The sequence below is a fragment of the Stegostoma tigrinum genome, chromosome 15, assembly GCF_030684315.1.
Source record: "Stegostoma tigrinum isolate sSteTig4 chromosome 15, sSteTig4.hap1, whole genome shotgun sequence".
Taxonomy (NCBI): Eukaryota; Metazoa; Chordata; class Chondrichthyes; order Orectolobiformes; family Stegostomatidae; genus Stegostoma; species Stegostoma tigrinum.
The window spans coordinates 5,202,304-5,225,110 of NC_081368.1; positions in this window are offsets into that span (position 1 = coordinate 5,202,304).

A 22,807-nucleotide genomic window follows, 5' to 3' on the forward strand; every position below is an offset into this window, starting at 1 on the left:
CAACACATTCAAGAATAGCTGTTCCTCGCTGTTATCAGACTTTTGAATGGACCTCTCATACATTAGCATTGATCTTTCTCTGCACCTTCTCTGCAGCTGTAACACTGTATTCTGCATTCTGTTCTATTACCCTGATATACAATTTGTCTGGATAACATGCAAAACAATGCTTTTCGTTGCATTACATATATGTGACAAAAATAAATCAAATCAAAAGAATGAGATGAATAGTTTGGGTTCAGGCCCAATATTGTCTGAAGCATCACATGACGCTGCCTTCTCAGCCTGGCTTTTGGTTTTGACACCACCAGCCGTCTCTCTCTCTCACATAACAGAGTGGACTATACTGGCTCTCATTTCACGTCTCATTGTGATATTGAAGCATTTAATAATATCACTCACAGGTCGGACTGTGTGGGGGTGGCTCCTGTCATTCCAAACTCTGCAGAACTGGGAAAATTCAATCCAAATTGACAAACAGTGCGAGAGAGCCTTGAGAGAGCCTTCACTGGGAATCAAAAGTTTCAAGTTAACTGTCTTCGGGTCATAGAGTCAGATGGTCATAGGTTGAGGCAGATTCTATGACGTTATAACAGTTAAGGTCTGATCACCACAAGTTATGCCTTAAACTTCTCACTTAATGGGAATGAAAGAAATGCACTTAAATATTGCTTTCATAGTCTGCACGAGGAACATTGTCTAGGCCTGAAACATCAGCTTTTGTGCTCCTAAGATGCTGCTTGGCCTGCTGTGTTCATCCAGCTCCACACTTTGTTATCTCAGATTCTTCAGCATCTGCAGTTCCCATTATCTCTGACGTTATGTGCATTATCACTGCACTATGAATCCAGAGACGCAAGTCATTTTCTGGGGACATGGGATCAAATCCGACTATGGTGGATGGTGAAATTTAATTTCAGTTTTAAAGATCTGGAATTAAGAGTCTAACGAGGACCAAGAAACCATTGTCAATTGTCGGAAAAGGGAAACATCTGGTTGACTCAAATAACAAGGTGTCGAACTGGATGAACACAGCAGGCCAAGTAGCATCATAGGAGCAGAAAAGCTGATGTTTCGGGCCTAGACACTTAATCTCTCACACTACAACTCTCTCGTAATCTCTCCCATCTGGTTCATTCATGTCCTTTAGCGATTGAAATCTGCCATCCTTACCTGGTTTGGCCTTAATGTGACTCCAGGCCCACAGCAATGTAATTGACTCTTAACCATCTTCCAGGAAATTAGGGAAGGACCACAAGCACAAGCCAGCAGCACCCACATACTGTGAATGAGGAAAAAAAAATGCCAAAATGTGATTCACATCCAGAAAAGTTTTATTGAAATACAGAAACTTGTGTACCGTAGGGTACTGCAGATATATAGATTGGTTTCTCACTGACAACAATGTGACAATAAACAATAACGATTTCTCACACACATCGTTCTGAGGAAGGGTCACTGGACCCAAAACATTAACGGTGATTTTTTTTCCCTCACACATGCTGCTAGACCTGCTGAGCTTTTCCAGCAATTTATGTTTTTGTTCCTGAATAGCAGCATTCACAGTTCTTTCTATTTTTTTTAATAGCAATTTCTCAATGTTGTTTATCCTGAGGGGTAAACATTGGCCCAGGACACTTCCAAATTTTTCTTCAAAATATTGTGGAATGATCTTTAACGTGAGCAGGAGCTGCTCTTGCAGAGTGCTGTCAGGGACACAACAGGTCAAATGTTATCTTCGAACAACCATGACTTTACAATTCTGTGAAAATTTGGCACTGAGCCATATAGGGAGAGATTAGGGATGGTGTTGTTCAAAAATATAATTTTCAAGGAATGCTTTAAAGAGGCAACAAAAAAAGGTTGAGAGAGTTTTAGGGAAAGAAAACTGTAGAGTTCAGGGCCTCAGTCCCAGCATGGAAGCGAAGTATTTGGTTCTCAAGAGTATCAGATCTGCAAGTTAATCACAATATCAGCGTTGAAAAGGTATTAAGAAGAGATTGAAGTGCTTTCTCACCTGCTCGCTGTCATGTTGTCTCGTATTTCATTGTAATTATGTGTAAGTTAGCAAAACCAAGCAGAGACAACGGAGACAACTTGCTAGATATATAAAAGGTGCGGCTTTTAAAGGACAGAATAAACTTGTTGGAACAGAATATAGAAGCTACTTAAAATATATCTTACAGTTTCCAGCTTCAAGAATTCCTATTAACACCAGTTTAAAAGTATTTTTTTTGAAAAGTTAATCTAATTAATATACATGCCTTTCAGAATCAATCGTGCTGTCTTGCAGTAGTGTTTGGATATTATCTTCAAGGTTATGAATTATGCGTAATATAACAGGACACATTTCAAGAAATTAACAGTGGATGGTGTGACATTATGTAATTACCATTTGCAATGTGAAAGGGTTTGAATTTCTCTCCTGTTTCACACATGCAGGAAGATGCATTAATGTGCACAACATTACAGAACAAAGCTGATCACAAGCCAAAAAAATTGGAAATAGAGAGGGCAGGGGGTAGAGGTTAGAGGTATAGCAACAAAGAGCCATTTGGAGGACGTTTTGATGATTTGAGCAGTGTCTCTTAACAATAGTTTGCACAAGATAGCCAAATGAATCTATCAGAAACTGTACCTAACATGCAGTAGTAGAAGGAATATTTATTTAGAAAACGGCTTTTTGTGAAACATCGTTCCATACCTTCCTGTAAATGTCTACTTTTAAATGGAATGCAAACTGTCTGAAGAGTAAATTATCCTGTAGCTGTACTTTATTATCTCAGTCCAAGGGAATCAGAAGAGTTAGAATGAGGCACCTTTTTGCACATTAATCTGCAGCAGGTTTTCACTGCAAACTGATTCCAACACCGCATTGTAGAAAGACACTGTCAGATCTGAAAGCTAATCCAATTATATTCTCTGCCAGAATTTGGTAGAGCGACTCTGATAACGCTTCAGACTTTATCAAAATTGAAATTAATGATGAATGAACAGCAGGTTGGGAATCTCATCTGAACATGACAAAATTGTAATTAAAATACACTAAGAAGATTTTGGGAAAGTCAGCAAGACTGAATTTCTAAAATACTTACTTTAGCATAATTGATTTGAATTTTTAAAAAATACCACGTGCTTGGATATTGAAAGCGCATTGGCTTGGAAATTGGCCATGCCTGAATTTTTCCAGGCTCAGAACCTAATGTGGACATTCATCATGAGATTCAATTGCTGTTGCAGTAGGTGCATCAACCAGATTTCGGCTGGATTCACAAAGGACACAAATGCTCCAGTGTCCCCTACCTCTGGGCCAGGAGATTCACAAAGGACACAAATGCTCTCGTGTCCCCAGAGTTCCTACCTCTGGGCCAGGAGATCCACGTTCAAGTCCCAGGTCTCCTCACCCTGAGGTGTATCAAAATGTGTCCGATGGGGTGATTAAAATAGCCACAGGGGCTACATATTGAAGACAGGCTGTAGTCTTGGCTAGTATTCCTTTGAATAGGAGCAACCTGACTATTTTTTTTCAGATGATTAACAGGATTGATGGGGTTATTTGTAAATAGTTAATCCATCTGGTGGAATGCACCTGAATAAAGCCACATTACGGCTAGCTTCTCGGGGGTGCCAGAAACATAGAAGACAGGAGCAGGAGAAGGCCATTCGGGCCTTCACTCGTGCTCTGCCATTCTTCATGATCATGGCTGATTGTCTAATTCAATAGCCTCATCCTGCTTTCTCCCCATAACCTTTTACCCCATTTGCCCCAAGCGCTATATATAGCTGCCTCTTGAATATATTCAATGTTTTAGCATCAACCACTTCTTGTGCATAATGAATTCTACAGCTCACCACATTTTGGGTGGAGAAATGTCTCCACATCTCCATTCTAAATTATCTACCCTGAACCCTCAGTCTGTGACCCCTGATTCTGGACACACCCACCATCGGGAACACCTTCCCTGCATTTACCCTGTCCAGTCCTATTAGAATTTTATAAGCCTGTGTGAAATCCCCCACCCCGTCATTCAACTGAACTGTAGTGAAAACAATCCCAAACTAGCCGATCCATCCTCATATGTCAGACCCACCATCCCCAGAATCAGCCTGGTAAACATTCACTGCACTCCCTCAAGATCAAGAGCATCCTTCCTCAGAAAAGAACACTAAACCAAAGCCACGTATAACTGCACCAACACATTCTTGTTCCTGTACTCGCTATCTCTTGCAATGAAGGCCAACACAACATTTACCTTTTGTACCCCCTGCTGCACCTGCATGCTTACATAGAACATAGAACATAGAACATAGAACATAGAACATAGAACATTACAGCACAGTACAGGCCCCTCGGCCCTCAATGTTGTGCCGACCTGTCATACCGATCACAAGCCCATCTAACCTACACTATTCCATGTACGTCCATATGCTTGTCCAATGACGAATTAAATGTACCTAAAGTTGGCGAATCTACTGCCGTTGCAGGCAAAGCGTTCCATTCCCTTACTACTCTCTGAGTAAAGAAACTACCTCTGACAACTATCCTATATCTTTCACCCCTCAATTTAAAGCTATGCCCCTCGTGCACACCATCACCATCCGAGGAAAAAGGCTCTCCCTATCCACCCTATCTAACCCTCTGATTATTTTATATGTTTCAATTAAGTCACCTCTCAACCTTCTTCTCTCTAACGAAAACAGCCTCAAGTCCCTCAGCCTTTCCTCGTAAGACCTTCCCTCCATACCAGGCAACATCCTAGTAAATCTCCTCTGTACCCTTTCCAAAGCTTCCACATCCTTCTTATAATGCGGTGACCAGAACTATACGTAATACTCCAAGTGCGGCCGCACCAAAGTTTTGTACAGCTTCACCATAACCTCTTGGTTCCAGAACTCGATCCCTCTATTAATAAAAGCTAAAACACTGTATGGCTTCTTAACAGCCCTGTCAACCTGGGTGGCAACTTTCAAGGATCAGTGTACATGGACACCGAGATCTCTTTGCTCATCTACACTACCAAGAATCTTACCATTAGCCCAGTACTTTGCCTTCCAGTTCCTCCTACCAAAGTGCATCACCTCACACTTGTCTGCATTAAACTCCATTTGCCACCTCTCAGCCCAGCCCTGCAGCTTATCTATGTCTCTCTGCAACCTACAGCATCCTTCGTCATTGTCCACAACTCCACCGACCTTAGTGTCATCTGCAAATTTACTAACCCATCCTTTGCCAACTTTAGGTAAATTTAAGTCGTCATTGCACAAACATATGGACGTACATGGAATAGTGTAGGTTAGATGGGCTTGAAATCGGTATGACAGGTCGGCACAACATCGAGGGCCGAAGGGCCTGTACTGTGCTGTAATGTTCTATGTTCTATGTTCTACGCCCTCATCCAGGTCATTTATAAAAATGACAAACAGCAGTGGACCCAACACCGACCCTTGCGGTACACCACTAGTAACTGGTCTCCAAGATGAACATTTCCCATCAACTACCACCCTCTGCCTTCTTTCAGCAAGCCAATTTCCGATCCAAACTGCTATATCTCCCACAATTCCATTCCTCCGCATTTTGTACAATAGCCTACTGTGGGGAACCTTATCGAGCGCCTTCCTGAAATCCATATACACCACATCAACCAGTTTACTCTCATCTACCTGTTTGGTCACCTTCTCAAAGAACTCAATAAGGTTTGTGAGGCACGACCTTCCCTTCACAAAACCGTGCTGACTATCCCTAATCAATATATTCTTTTCTAGATTATAAATCCTATTCCTTATAACCTTTTCCAACACTTTACCAACAACTGAGGTAAGGCTCACTGGTCTATAATTACCAGGGTTGTCTCTACTCCCCTTCTTGAACAGGGGAACCACATTTTCTAACCTCCAGTCATCTGGCACTATTCCTATAGACAATGACGAGTTAAAGATCAATGCCAAAGGCTCGGCAATCTCCTCCCTGGCTTCCCAGAGATTCCGAGGATAAATCCCATCCGGCCCAGGGGACTTATCGATCTTCACCCTCTGTAAGATTTCTAACACCTCTTCCTTGTGAACCTCAATCCCACCTAGTCTAGTAGCCTGTATCTCAGTATTCTCCTCGACAACATTGTAGTTTTCTAGAGTGAAGACTGTTGAAAAATATTCATTTAGTGCTTCCCCTATCTCATCTGACTCTACACACAACTTACCACTTTTATCCTTGATTGGCCCTAATCATACTTTCGTCATTCTTTTATTCCTTAAATACCTATAGAAAGCCTTAGGGTTTTCCCTGATCCTATCCGCCAACAACTTCTCATGTCTCCTCCTGGCTCTTCTGAGCTCTCTCTTTCGGTCTTTCCTGGCTACCTCGTAGCCCTCAAGTGCCCGAACTAAGCCTTCACATCTCATCCTAACATAAGCCTTCTTCTTCCTCTTGACCAGAGATTCCACCTCCTTCGTAAACCACGGCTCCCGCGCTCTACAGCTTCCTCCCTGCCTGACAGGTACATACTTATCGAGGACACACAGGAGCTTTTCCTTGAATAAGCTCCACATGAGACATGGGTTTCTCATGGGCAGGAATGGTTGCTGGATGTTCCAGGGTTTAGAACATTTAAAAAGAATAGGGAGGGGGGGAAAAAGAGGAGGGGGTGTAGCACTACTAATCAGAGAGGGTATCACAGCTACAGAAGCTTCCATTGTCGAGGAAGATCTGCCTACTGAGTCAGTGTGGGTGGAAATTAGGAACAGCAAGGGAGTAGTCACCTCGTTAGGTGTTTACTACAGGCCCCCCAATAGCAGCAGGGAGATTGAAGAAAGCATAGGCCGACAGATTTTGGAAAAGTGTGCACGCAGTAGGGTTGTTGTAATGGGTGACTTTAACTTTCCTAATATTGATTGGAACCTCCTTCGAGCAGAAGATTTGAATGGAGCTGTTTTTGTAAGGTGTGTTCAGGAGGGTTTCCTAACGCAGTACGTTGACACGCCGACGAGGGGAGAGGCCATTCTAGACTTGGTGCTCGGAAACGAGCCGGGGCAGGTATCAGATCTTGTGGTGGGAGAGCATTTTGGTGATGGTGGCCATAACTGCCTCACATTCTACATAGCTACGGAGAAGGAGAGGATTAGGCAGAATGGGAGGATATTTAATTGGGGAAGAGGAAACTATGATGCGATTAGACATGAGTTAGGAAGCATGGACTGGGAGCAGTTGTTCCAAGGTAAGGGAACTATAGACATGTGGAGACGGTTTAAGGAACAGTTGTTGGGAGTGATGAGTAAATATGTCCCTCTGAGACAGGCAAGAAGGGGTAAGATTAAGGAACCTTGGATGACGAGAGCGGTGGAGCTTCTAGTGAAAAGGAAGAAGGTAGCTTACATAAGGTGGAGGAAGCTAGGGTCAAGTTCAGCTAGAGAGGATTACATGCAGGCAAGGAAGGAGCTCAAAAATGGTCTGAGGAGAGCCAGGAGGGGGCACGAGAAAGGCTTGGCAGAAGGAATCCGGGAAAACACAAAGGCATTTTACACTTACGTGAGGAATAAGAGAATGGTCAAAGAAAGAGTAGGGCCGATCAGGGATAGCATAGGGAACTTGTGTGTGGAGCCTGAGGAGGTAGGGGAAGCCCTAAATGAGTTTTTTGCTTCTGTCTTTACGAAAGAAACCAACTTTGTAGTGAATGAAACCTTTGAAGAGCAGGTGTGCATGCTGGAATGGATAGAGATAGACGAAGCCGATGTGCTGAAAATTTTGTCAAACATTAAGATTGACAAGTCGCCAGGCCCAGATCAGATTTGTCCTCGGCTGCTTTGGGAAGCGAGAAATGCAATTGCTTCACCACTTGCGAAGATCTTTGCATCCTCGCTCTCCACTGGAGTCGTACCTGAGGACTGGAGAGAGGCAAATGTAATTCCTCTCTTCAAGAAAGGAAATAGGGAAATCCCCGGCAATTATAGACCGGTAAGTCTCACGTCTGTCGTCTGCAAGGTGTTAGAAAGGATTCTGAGGGATAAGATTTATGACCATCTGGAAGAGCATGGCTTGATCAAATACAGTCAACACGGCTTTGTGAGGGGTAGGTCATGCCTTACAAACCTTATCGAGTTTTTTGAGGATGTGACTAGAAAGGTTGATGAGGGTCGAGCTGTGGATGTGGTGTATATGGACTTCAGTAAGGCATTTGATAAGGTTCCCCATGGTAGGCTCATTCAGAAGGTCAGGAGGAATGGGATACAGGGGAACTTAGCTGCTTGGATACAGAATTGGCTGGCCAACAGAAGACAGCGAGTGGTAGTAGAAGGAAAATATTCTGCCTGGAAGTCAGTGGTGAGTGGAGTTCCACAGGGCTCTGTCCTTGGGCCTCTACTGTTTGTAATTTTTATTAATGACTTGGACGAGGGAATTGAAGGATGGGTCAGCAAGTTTGCAGACGACACAAAGGTCGGAGGTGTCGTTGACAGTGTAGAGGGCTGTTGTAGGCTGCAGCGGGACATTGACAGGATGCAGAGATGGGCTGAGAGGTGGCAAATGGAGTTCAACCTGGATAAATGCGAGGTGATGCATTTTGGAAGGTCGAATTTGAAAGCTGAGTACAGGATTAAGGATAGGATTCTTGGCAGCGTGGAGGAACAGAGGGATCTTGGTGTGCAGATACATAGATCCCTTAAAATGGCCACCCAAGTGAACAGGGTTGTTAAGAAAGCATATGGTGTTTTGGCTTTCATTAACAGGGGGATTGAGTTTAAGAGTCGTGAGATCTTGTTGCATCTCTATAAAACTTTGGTTAGACCGCACTTGGAATACTGCGTCCAGTTCTGGGCGCCCTATTATAGGAAAGATGTGGATGCTTTGGAGAGGGTTCAGAAGAGGTTTACCAGGATGCTGCCTGGACTGGAGGGCTTATCTTACGAAGAGAGGTTGACTGAGCTCGGTCTCTTTTCATTGGAGAAAAGGAGGAGGAGAGGGGACCTAATTGAGGTATACAAGATAATGAGAGGCATAGATAGAGTTGATAGCCAGAGACTATTTCCCAGGGCAGAAATGGCTAGCACGAGGGGTCATAGTTTTAAGCTGGTTGGTGGAAAGTATAGAGGGGATGTCAGAGGCAGGTTCTTTACGCAGAGAGTTGTGAGAGCATGGAATGCGTTGCCAGCAGCAGTTGTGGAAGCAAGGTCATTGGGGTCATTTAAGAGACTGCTGGACATGTATATGGTCACAGAAATTTGAGGGTGCATACATGAGGATCAATGGTCGGCACAACATTGTGGGCTGAAGGGCCTGTTCTGTGCTGTACTGTTCTATGTTCTATGTTCTATTTCTAATGTGCCCATCCCCTGCAGTTTCCTTCCCCATCCTATGCTCCCTAAATCTTGCCTAATCTCATCGTAATTGCCTTTCCCCCAGCTATAACTCTTGCCCACTGGTATACACCTATCCCTTTCCATCACTAAAGTAAACATAACAGAATTGTGATCGCTATCACCAAAGCGTTCACCTCCTTCCAAATCTAACACCTGGCCAGGCTCATTACCCAGTACCAAATCTAATGTGGCTTCGCCCCTTGTTGGCCTATCTACATACTGTGTCAGGAAGCCCTCCTGCACATGCTGGGTAAAAACTGACCCATCTATATTACTCGAACTATAGTGTTCCCAGTCAATATTTGGAAAGTTGAAGTCCCCCATGACAACTACCCTGTCTGTCTCACTCCTATCGAGAATCATCTTTGCTATCCTTTCCTCTACATCTCTGGAACTATTCGGAGGCCTATAGAAATCTCCCAACAGGGTGACCTCTCCTTTCCTGTTTCTAACCTCAGCCCATACTACCTCAGTTGACGAGTCCCCAAACATCCTTTCTGCAACTGTAATACTGTCTTTGACCAACAATGCCACACCTCCGCCCCTTTTACCATCTTCTCTGTTCGTACTGAAACATCTAAATCCTGGAATCTGCAACAACCATCCCTGTCCCTGCTCTATCCATGTCTCCGAAATGGCCACAACATCAAAGTCCCAGGTACTAACCCATGCTGCAAGTTCACCCACCTTATTCCGGACACTCCTGGCGTTGAAGTAGACACACTTCAAACTATCTTCTTGCTTGCCGGTGCCATCTTGCTTCCCTGAAACTTTATTTCAGACCACCCTACTCTCAACCTTTTCTATAGTCGAACTACAATTTTGGAGCCCATTCCCCTGCTGAATTTATTTAAACCCACCCGAATAGCCTTAGCAAATTTGCCCCCCAGGATATCGGTACCCCTCTGGTTCAGGTGAAGACCGTCTTCCTTGTTGAGGTCCCACCTACCCCAGAAAGAGTCCCAATTATCCATGAATCCAAAACCCTCCCTCCTGCACCATCCCTGTAGCCACGTGTTCAACTCCTCTCTCTCCCTATTCCTCACCTCACTAGCACGTGGCACGGGCAACAAACCAGAGACAACAACTCTGTTCGTCCTAGCTCTCAGCTTCCATCCTAGCTCCCTGAATTTCTGCCTTAAATCCCCATCTCTCTTCCTACCTATGTCGTTGGTGCTAATGTGGACCATGACTTGGGGCTGCTTCCCCTCCCCCGTAAGGATCCCAAAAACACGATCAAAGACATCACGCACCCTGGCACCTGGGAGGCACCACACCAACCTTACCTTCAGGGATTGGTGCACAAGGACACCCAGGTCCCACTGCAAACTCCCCTCTCCCAATTTACAGCAATTCAAGTCATAACCTGCCTTCTTGTTTTTCCTTCCGAGCTGAATAACCTGCCATTGATTTGCCTCCTCACCTAACCTGTCGAGACCATGCTGAAGGATCTCTGCATCCTTGTCACAGTTCATCCACCACCCAACCTGGTATCATCTGCAAACTTGGAGATGTTACATTTTGTTACCTCATCCAAATCATTAACATATACTGTGAATAACATTCTTTTCATTAATTATTCATGGCATATGGGAATTGCTGGCTGGACCAGCATTTGTTTCCCATCCCTCATTGCCCAGAATAGAGTTGGTTCAGAATCACACTCTGGCCAGTCCTGATAAGGACATTCATGAACCAGATAGATTTTTCGCCTTGACGAATCAACACCAGTTTCATGATCATTATTAGACTCTTAATTTTTCAAATGAATTCAAATCCCTCCATCTGCCAAGGCAAGTTTCAAACATTTGTTCCCAGGAAATTACTCAAATTTCTGAATCAATAGTCGACTACTCTAAACTAGACTCTTACCAATTTTTATAGACGCACCATAGAGAGAATGCTGTCTGGATGCATCACAGCTTGGTATGCCAACAGCTCTACCTTAGACCACAAGAAATTACAGAGACTTGTGAACACAGCCTGTTCCATCATGAAAATCAGCCTTCCTTTGATTGGCTGTGAACATAAGAGGTATGGTTAGTAAGTTTGCAGATAACACTGAAATTGGCGGTATAGTGGACAGCGAAGAAAGTTACCTCAGAGTACAATGGGACATTGATCAGATGGGCCAAAGTGCTGAGGACTGCAGATGGAGTTAATTTAGAGAAATGTGAAGTGCTGTGTTTTGGAAAGGCAAATCAGGGCAGGACTTATGAATTTAATTGTAGGGTGCCGAGGGAGTGTGGTCAAACAAAGAGACTTTGGAGTGCAGGTTCTTAGTTCTTTGAAAGTCGAGTCTCAGGTAGACAGGATAGTGAAGAAGGAGCTTGGTACGCTTGCCTTTATTGGTCAATGCATTGAGCTGAGGAGTAGAGAGGTAATATTGAGGCTGTGCAGGACATTGGTTAGGCCACTTTTGGAATACTGTGTTCAATTCTGGTCTTCCTGCTATAGGAAGGATGTTGTGGAGCTTGAAAGGGTTTAGAAAAGATGTACAAGGATATTACCAGGGCTGGAGGGCTTGTGCTATAGGGAGTGGCTGAATAGGCTGGGGCCATTTGTTGTAGGTTGACCCACAAAGCTATTTGGGACTGAATTCCTTGATTTTGACTCAGCAGCAGTGAAGGAACAGCAATATGTTTCCATGTCAGGATGGTTAGTGGCTTGGAAGGGAACTCCTAGCTGATGGCATTACCATGTACCTGCTGCCTTTGTCCTTCTCGATGAAAGTGGTCATGAGTTTGGAAGGAGTTGCCTGAGGACCTTTAATGAATTTCTGCAGTGCATCGTGTAGATAGTACACACTGCTGCTACTGACTGTTGGTGGTGGAGGGAGTGGATACTTGTGGATGTGGTGCCAATCAAGTGACTGCTTTGTCCGAGATGGTGTCAAGTTTCTTCATTAGAATCCCTTGTAGTTTTTAATATCTGTTAAATTTTCCTTACACTTTTTATGTAGCCTCTTTCGCTCAGACTAGGTGTAACAGCCTCCCTGCATGGCCTCTCAGGTGTCCTCCTAGCCCACTGTGGTGGTCTGAAGTGATCTCCCAGTCTCGTGATCCTCACGGTCAAGACCCACACTATCTGGAGTTAAGACTTGGTTCAGACAGGAGGGTAGGTATCCAGAGATAATGGGAACTGCAGATGCTGGAGAATCTGAGATAACAAGGTGTGAAGCTGGATGAACACAGCAGGCCAAACAGCATCTTAGGAGCACAAAAGCTAACGTTTCGACCCTAGACCCTTCAGATGAAGGGTCTAGGCACAAAACGTCAGCTTTTGTGCTCCTAAGATGCTGCTTGGCCTGCTGTGTTCACCCAGCCCCACACTTTGTTATCTCAGGCCTGGATTGGAAAACTGCTATTCTGAAGTTTTATTTCTGCAACTCTGGGCATTTTATTTCTCCATTTTCTAATACCTTGTAACTAAAGAAACTATATCCAGGTACCCTTGGTATCTAAGATGGCACTGTTGGCATCAACGTATAAACCTTTCACTATACTCATTGAACATATATAACTAAAGGGCTAATTTTAATTCTAACATCCTCACCTCCTGACGTCCACTATTTAGGATAACTCAGTCTCAATCCTGTCACTGACTGCTAGCAACATAATTCCTGTCCTGAGATGTAGGAACAGCAGATGCTGGAGAATCTGAGGTAACAAGGTGTAGAACTGGATGAACACAGCAGGCCAAGCAGCATCAGAGGAGCAGGAAAGCTGACATTTTAGGCTTAGACCCTTTTCTAGATTTCTGAAGAAGGGTCTAGGCCTGAAATGTCAGCCTTCCTGCTCCTAAGATGCTGCTTGACCTGCTGTGTTCATCCAGCTCTACACCTTGTTATCCCATAATTCATGTCCTATCTGGTGTAGGGGCACTGAAAGATTTAATGATAAAATGAAACAAAGATCTGTGGATGCTGGGGGTCTGAAACAAAAAACAGCGATTGCTTACAAAACTGAGCAGGTATAGGAGCAACTGTGGGAAGAAAATGGATTTAATTGTGTAGAGAACTGGAACAAACTGATAAAATGTGGTATTACAAAGACCAGCATCCAAGATGTTATAAAGACCAAAGTTAGATTATTGCAAAGTCACATTTTATGTCAAGGTGAAGATCTTTCCTACTCTACTGATGTTGCCTGGCCTGCTGTGTTCCTCCAGCTCCACATTGCTCTGTCCAGATTGTTTCTGTAGCAGGTCATGATTAATTCATCACACCAAAATAATGAATATGCGTGCAGGATTCAAGTCTATTGTCTGTTCAAATATGTCAATAGTGTGAATCTTTTGCATTGTCCTTTCCCAGCCAACATTGAAATGCCCTGGTGTTTATCACTGCATTTTGTATAAATGCAGATTAACTTCTAAACAGGAGGGAGTTTTGCCCTTTAACTGCACTTTTTGAGATAATCACACAGCTCTGTTTATTCAACTGTTCAAGGGAGGATAGGCAGGCTCAGAGCCTTTTTAACCTTAAACGTGGTTGCTTAACCAAGTCCCTTTGAAAGCATTCAATTACAAAATAACACTCACAGAATCCTTACAGTGCAGACACAGGCCATTTGGGCTATCGAATCTACACAGACACCCTAAATATCTCATCACGAGCCACCTCTGTAATCTTGCAAACCAACCTAGCCTGCACATCTTTGGACTGTGGGGGGAAATAAGAGCACTGAACAGAAATCCACACAGGCAGAGGGGAGAATGTGCAACTTCACACAGATGGCCACTCAAGGCAGGATTTGACCCTGGGTCATCTGGCACTGTGATAACAAAGTGTGGAGCTGGATGAACACAGCAGGCTAAGCAGCATCTTAAGAGCACAAAAGCTGATGTTTCGGGCCAAGACCCTTCATATCTCACTTTCTCCAGAGTTATGTAATAAAATCTCTGAGCAGGATGATTGGAAAGTGTTTGAAAAAAGAGCTTCATCCATGGACCTCTCATCCAGAACCCAATTACTGAGATGGCAAAAGCAGCATGAATATCTGCCCAGGGAACATTTAAAATAATTATTGCCCCTTTCAGCAGCTGCAGGCAGGGGCAAACAGTGTCTATAGAAACAGACATTATCCAATCCCTTGGGCAAGTTTTACCCCTCAACTACATCATGGCTGATGTGCATCCTGCACAAAGAAATCATTTGTATTTACAAGGTGTTTCTTGTGACCACCAGACATCTCTAAGTGATTCACAACCAATAAAGTATTTTGCAAACTGTCAACTCCACATAACTGTTTCAGAGATAGCAGGAGCTGCAGATGCTGGAGAATTTGAGATAGCAAGGTGTAGAGCTGGATGAACACAGCAGGCCAAGCAGCATCAGAGGAGCAGGAGAGCTGACGTTTTGGGCCTAGACCCTTCCTCATGAAAGAACTTCTGAAGAAAGGTCTAGGTCTGAAATGTCAGCTTTCCTGCTCCTCTGATGCCTCTTGGCCTGCTGTGTTCATCCAGCTCGACACCTTGTTAATTTCACATAACTGCTTGGCTCTGCAAACCTACATAATTTTATCTAACTAAAACCTACCAATCTCAGTGTTAGAAATTTTAAGAACATACAAAATATAAGGCCATTCAGCCCATTGAACCTATTCTACCTGTCAGTTGGATTGTGGTTGATTTTTTGTATCAAATCCACATTCCTTCTCACCATTTTCCCTACTTAACCCTCAGTTCCTTTCATTCGCTGATGGAGCAAAGATATTTTTGTCTATATCTTAATTACATTCGGTGATGGAGAATCCACAATCCTGTGAGGTTGAGAATTCCAAAGATTTACTCCCCTTTATGCCAAGACATTTCACCACAATGTAGTTTTTCAAGATGATCCACTGATGCTGCATCTCTGCCTCCACCCCACCCCCAACCAGTACATTTCCCAACATCGAAGCTACAACCTCACTGCGGTACATTGGCTCAGTGGTTAGTGCTGCTGCGTCATAGCGGCAAGGTTTAATTTCACCCCCAGGCGACTGTCTACATGGAGTTCACATGTTTTCCCTGTGTCTGCGTGGGTTTCCTCCCACAGTCCAAAGATGTGCAGGTTAGGTAGATTTCCTATGCTAAGTTGCTCGTAGTGTTCAGGGATGCGGAGATTTGGTAGGTTTGAGAGAGATGGTTCTGAGCGGGATGCCCTGATGGGTCGCATGGAGTTACTGGGCCAAAGGGCCTGTTTTCACACTGTAGGGAATCTATAATCGATAACTTCTCACTGTCCGTCTTGTCAAGTCACTTTCGTAAGGAAAGCTAATGATTCTGGAGAAGCTCAGCAGGTCTGGCAGTATTTGTGGAGACAGAATCAGAGCTAATGTTTTAGTTTGATCCAACATTTCTTCAGAGTGCCTTCTGTTACACAATGATGCTTCACATCTCAAACTTCTAAACCGCAGAAAATGAAAGCATAATTTACTCGAGTCTTCATCATAGGGTACAAAACAAAGTTGCTGGAAAAGGGTCAAGGCCCAAAACGTCAACCTTCATGGTCCTCTGATGCTTATTGGCCTGCTGCGTTCATCCAACTCTACACTTTGTTATCTCAGATTCTCCAGCATCTGCAGTTCCTACTATCTGCTGGAAAAGGTCAGCAGGTCTGGCAGCATCTGCGGAGGAGAAAACAGAGTTAACGTTTCGAGTCTGGTGACCCTTCCTCAGAACTGATGGTAGCTGGGAAAATGTCAGTTTATATGCAGAAAATAGGGAGGTGGGTGCAGCAGGGTGAAAACAATAGGATAGAGCCCAAAGAGGGAGAAAGACAGTTGGACAGACAAAGGAGTTGCTAACTATCAGGCTGGGAGGGTGAATAGTTGTGAATGGGGACTGTTAGTGACTAACAACGGGGGGTGTGTAATGGCAGGTTATGGGGTAACAAAGCCTGGTGTGTGGGGTGAGGGGCTGGGACATGGGAGAGTTTAGGTCCTAAAATTATTGAACCAATATTGAGTCCGGAGGTCTGTAGGGTCCCCAAGCAGAAAATGAGATGTTGTTCCTCCAGCTTGTGCTGGGCTTCACTGGAACAAGACAGAGACAGAAATGTTGGCCAGGGAGCAGGGTGGTGCATTGAAGTGGCAGGCAACAGGTAGTTCAGGGTCCTTCTTGCAAGCAGAACGTAGATGTTCTGTGAAGCGGCCACCAAGTCTACGCTTCGTTTCCCAGATATAGAGGAGACCACATTGTGAGAAGCGAATGTGGGAAGACTAGATTCTGGAAGTGCAGGTGAAATGTTGCTTCACCTGGTAGGTATGTTTAGTCCCTTGGATAGTGGGGAGGGAGGAGGCAAATGGGCAGGTGTTGCACTTTCGCCGGTTACAGGGGAAGGTGCTGCAGGGCTGTAGGGTGGTATTGGGGGTGAAACAAGTGTGGACCAGGGTGTCCTGGAGGGAACAGTCCCTGTGGAAGACGGACAGGGGAGGGGAGGGGAATATGTGTCTGGTGCTGGCATCTTGCTGGAGGTGGCGGGAATGGCATCTATTGATCTTCTGGATGTGGATGCTGGTGGGATGGTAGGTGAGGTTAAGGGGAACCCTATCACTGTTGCGGGAGGGAAGAGAAGGGGTGATGGCAGAATTATGAGAGATGGGTCAGACCCGATTGAGGGCCTTGTAAACAACGGAATTGGGGGATCCTCATTGGAGGAAGACTGCTGACACTTCGGAGACTCCCTTGTCAAATTTGGCCTCATCTGAGCACATGCAATGGAGATGGAGGAACTGAGAGAATGGGATGGAGTCTTTACAGGAAGTGGAGTGTAAGGATGTATAGTCCAGGTAGCTGTCGGAGTCAGTGGGTTTGTAATGGATATCAGTGATCAGTCTATCCGCAGAAATGGAAACAGAAATGTCAATGAAGGGAAGGGAGGAGTCAGAGATAGGCTGGGTGAAAGTGAGGGCTGGGTGGAATTTATCAGCAAAATTGATGAAGAGTTCCAATTCTAGACAAGAGAGGGAAGCAGCACCAATGATATCATCGATGTATCGGAGAAAGAGTTGTGGGTGGGGGCCGGGATAGGACTGGAACAAGGAATTTTCCACTTCCCCACGAAGAAACAGGGCCTATGTGAGTACCTACGGCAACCCTCTTACCTGAAAAAAATGAGAGGAGTTGAAAGAGAAGTTGTTGAGAATGAGGACAAGCTCGGCCAAGCAGAGGAGGGTGGTGGGTGGGGATGGTTCAGGTCTTTGCTCCAGGAAGAAGCGGAGAGCTCTAAGGCCCACCTGGTGGGGAATGGATGTGTAAAGGGATTGCACATCCATGGAAAGAGGAAGTGGCTGGAGCCGGTAAACTGGAAGCTTTGAAACCGGCGTAAGGAGTCAGATGAATCATGGAAGTATGTGGGTCGGGATTGGACCGGGGGGAGAAGACTGAGTCATGGTAGGAAGAGATGAGTTCTGTAGGACATGAGCAGGCTGAAACAATGGGTCTACCTGGACAGTCATGTTGGTGTATTTTTTGCAGGAGACAGAAACAAACTGTGCGGCGCTAGGGGGCTAGTAGCTTGGGAGCAAATGGGGAGAGATCACCGGATGAAATGAGATCCGTAACCATAGTGGATATAATGGCCTGGTGTGCTATGGTGGGGTCATGGTCCAGGGGAAGGTAGGAGGAGATTGCCGAGCCATTGGCATTGATCTTTTTACTCGTCTTTGTCGACAGGAATCGTGCCAGACAACTGGAGGATAGCAAATGTGGTTCCCCTGTTCAAGAAGCGGAATACAGACAATCCTGGTAATTATAGACCAGTGAGCTTTACCTCAGTTGTTGGTAAAGTGTTGGAAAAGGTTATAAGGGATAGGATTTATAATCATTTAAGAAAGAATATATTGATTAGGGATAGCCAACATGGTTTTGTGAAGGGTAGGTCGTGACTCACAAACCTTATTGAGCTCTTTGAGAAGGTGACCAAACAGTTAGATGAGAATAAACCGGTTGATATGATGTATATGGATTTCAGCAAAGCGTTCGATAAGTTTGCCCACAATAGGCTATTGTACAAAATGCGGAGGAATGGAATTGTGGGAGATATAGCAGTTTGGATCGGAAATTGGCTTGCTGAAAGAAGACAGAGGGTGGTAGTTGATGGGAAATGTTCATCCTGGAGACCAGTTAATGGTGGTGTACTGCAAGGGTCGGTGTTGGGTCCACTGCTGTTTGTCATTTTTATAAATGACCTGGATGAGGGCGTGGAAGGATGGGTTAGTAAATTTGCAGATGACACTAAGGTCGGTGGAGTTGTGGGTAGTGACGAAGGATGCTGTAGGTTGCAGAGAGATATAGATAAGCTGCAGAGCTGGGCTGAGAGGGACAAATGGAGTTTAATGCGGACAAGTGTGAGGTGATACACTTTGGTAGGAGTAACCGGAAGGCAAAGTACTGGGCTAATGGTAAGATTCTTAGTAGTGTAGATGAGCAGAGAGATCTCGGTGTCCATGTGCACAGATCCTTGAAAGTTGCCACCCAGGTTGACAGGGCTGTTAAGAAGCCATACAGTGTTTTAGCTTTTATTAATAGAGGGATCGAGTTCCAGAACCAAGAGGTTATGCTGCAGCTGTAGAAAACTCTGGTGTGGCCGCACTTGGAGTATTGCGTACATTTCTGGTCACCGCATTAGAAGAAGGATGTGGAAGCTTTGGAAAAGGTGCAGAGGGGATTTACTAGGATGTTGCCTGGTATGGAGGGAAGGTCTTAAGGGAAGGCTGAGGGACCTGAGGCTGTTTTCATTAGAGAGAAGAAGGTTGAGAGGTGACTTAATTGAAACATATAAAATAATCAGAGGGTTAGATAGGGTGGATAGGGAGAGCCTTTTTCCTCAGATGGTGATGGTGTGCACGAGGGGCATAGCTTTAAATTGAGGGGTGAAAGATATAGGACAGTTGTCAGAGGTAGTTTCTTTACTCAGAGAGTAGTAACGGAATGGAACGCTTCGCCTGCAACGGTAGTAGATTCGCCAACTTTACATACATTTAAGTCGTCATTGGATAAGCATATGGACGTACATGGAATAGTGTAGGTTAGATGAGCTTGAGATCGGTGTGACAGGTCGGCACAACATCGAGGGCCAAAGGACCTGTACTGTGCAGTAATGTTCTATGTTCTATGTTCTCTGTTAATCGTGTGGACAGTTGCTGCAGAGAGAGATCTTGAAATTGCTGGCATCATCTGTTGTTTTATTGTTGTTTATTTTGTTTGACATTTTGTTGTATGATGTCTTGGAAGTTGGATAAACCACTTGCAATAACTGAGTTCACACAACCTAACTCAGTTATCTGGCTAATCAAATGTGAGGCTGGATGAACACAGCAGGCCAAGCAGCATCTCAGGAGCACAAAAGCTGACGTTTCGGGCCTAGACCCTTCATACGTCAGCTTTTGTGCTCCTGAGATGCTGCTTGGCCTGCTGTGTTCATCCAGCCTCACATTTGATTAACTTGGAATTCTCCAGCATCTGCAGTTCCCATTATCTCAGTTATCTGGCTAATGGGTTTGTCAGACACAGTGACTCCAACAGCATGGGTTCAATTCCTGCACTGACTGAGGTTAGCAACATGGTGCTCCTCAGGTTAAACACACCAACAGTCATCTCTCTGTCTAATGGGGGAGCAGCCATAGGGTCTGCTGGGGCACTGGTGACTCTAAATTTACACCACTCGAACAGGATTGTAAGACCCCATTAAGTTTTCATTTCAATTGTTGAACTTAATTCCTAGGCTTCTTTGTGAGATTTTAAGAAATTGAAGACTTCACTTGCAGAACTTGCCCTGAAATTATCTCTGCACAGTGGACTTTCTATTTCCACTGTCATGTCTGATTACATCAAGGTGTCATGTTAGAGTATGCCAAGCTGCCATCTTTGATTATAGCAAGCTGTCATCTTTGTACACACTGCTGTTATGATAACAGTTTGTTGTAAGCTGTTACTGTAATTGTACATTTACTTACTGTCCCTGGGGAACAATAGATATGATGCAAAGAGCTGCAACATGACAATCTTGTTGATTCCAAAACAGTTCAGTTGAAAGAATTGGTCATTTGAAGAATGTTGTACAGTTGGACAACCTGTCTAAGATACAAGTATTATCCTTAATAACCTAATATTTAAGTTGTTGGAAAAAACAAAAACATATTATTCAGATTAGTGTTTTAATTGAAGCAATGGGGCACTAAGACATAAATAGCTGCCCCATAAAATCGTAAGAATATTTAATATAAGTTGGAAACTGTGGATTCTGTTAAAATTTATTGTCATGTCTGGAATTAAAGAATATAAAGACATCGTTTAAAATGAAGGGCAACAAAATAAAGGGGATTCCAAGATGTTTTTCAGTAAAACTGATAAATGTGTAGAATGAATGACTTGTAAGATGGAAGGAAGGAAATGGCGACAGGAACAAAATGCAAAAAGAAAGGCATTTATGTGTCACCTTTCATGACTTTAAGAATCCCGAAGTGCTTCACTTTACACTGTTAATGTTGTCGTCCTAGGAAACAATAGCGGCCAACTTAAATACAATAAGATACCAGCAATTTGATGTTGGTTACTGTGCTGCAGACAAACCGGAAGACCAGAAAGAGAATTATGTCACTGTTTTTCAAACAATATTGAGGGATCTTTAACATCTACTTCAGGTTGGTTAAAAGCCCTGCCATTTGATTAGTGTTTCTTCTGCAAAATGGCTCATCCCACAGAGAAGCTTCTCCATCAGTATAGCCCATCCTCAGCATTTCACTCGGCTTTCAACCTAGATTTGATTCTCAATTTGAGTGGAATTCCAAGCATTTTCTTCGATCTAAGGAACCTGAGCCACAACTAGTGATGTTAAAATCCAATGAACAAGTTTTCATCAGCAAAGATATTTCGAGGGGTATCTTAAGAACTCACAGAGCTGAACGAAACTGGGCCAGGTAGTTACTAGCTAAAAGATCAGTTCAGAGGCGAGGAATTCTGCGGGGTGAAACTTGCTTTTATTTTCATTCATTCATAGGTTGCCAGTACTGTTGGCTGGGCCAGAGTTTATTTCCCATCCCTAATTATCCAGAAGACAGTTAACAGTCAATGAGAAGGGTCTAGGCCCAAAACATCAGCCTTCCTGCTCCTCTGATGCTGCTTGGCCGGCTGTGTTCATCCAGCTCTACACCTTGTTATCTCAGATTCTCCAGCATCTGCAGTTACTACAATCTCTAAGAGTCAATCACATTGCTGTGAGTCTGTAGTCATAATTAGGCCAGACCAGGTAAAGATGGCTGATTTCCTTTGCTAAAGGACACACATTGAACCACATGAGATTTTCCCCCAACCATTGATATTGTAACATAGTCATCATCAGTCTCTTAATTCCAAATTGCTATTGGATTCAAATTCCACCATCTGCCATGGTAGGATTTGGACACAGGCTCTCAGAACATTACCAGGGTCTCTGGATTAATAGTCCAGTGAAAATACCCACCACCTGTTCCTGTCTACCCAAAGTATACCAAAAACACCATCTGCAAGGTACAAGTCAGTTGTATAATCGAATAATCCATACGCCAGGGTGGGCAGAGCTCCAAGATAATGGTAGAATCTCAACATCATCAGAGGCAAAGCAGCCCATTTCATTGGCACCCATCAGCCAACGTAAGCATTCATTTCTTCTACCACTGATACAATGTGACAGCAGTGTGCACTACCTACACAATGTCCTGCAGCAACTCTCCAAGCAGCTTCCAAATCCATGATCTCTACCACCTAGTTAGACAAAGGCAGTGGATACATGAGAACACCACCACCCACAAGTTCCCCTCCAAGCCACTCACCATGCTGACTTGTAACTATAACGCTGTTCCTTCACAGTCACAGGGACATAAGCCTGGAGCTCCCTTCCTAAAAGCACTGCATCCCTACATCCCAAAGATGTCAATGGCTCAGAAAGGCAGCTCACTATCACCTCCTCCACGACAACTGGAAAGGAGCAATGAATGCCACTCTAGCCAGCGACTCTCACCTTCCATGAAAGAACGAAAACAAGGCACCTGCCTCTTGTTGTTATGAAGTCAGACAAAGATTTAATGAGCCGACAAAACACTTACTAATCATTTCTAGATTCGGAAGAAGAGACATGAATTATTAACTGTTTCTCCCTCCTCAGAGGTAGCCTGACACCCTGAGCATTTGATGCACTTTCTGTCTTTCATATAAACATATTCTGCTTGCAAAGATTTAAAATGATTTACTTGCAAATGGCATTTGTGAGTGATCTGTGCATCATCTATACTTTCTAATCCTACTGAAGCAATGCTTTGTTCCTAAACTGGAATCTTGTACCGAGATCGATAATGTAATAGGCCCATCACTTGCATAAACTAAAGCCACCATCACCCTGGTTTTAGTGAATAAATCAAACTGGAATATCGTGATCAGATGGAAATAATGTTTGATTATTGAGCTGTACTCAGTTAGTTGTAATTTAAACTTGGAT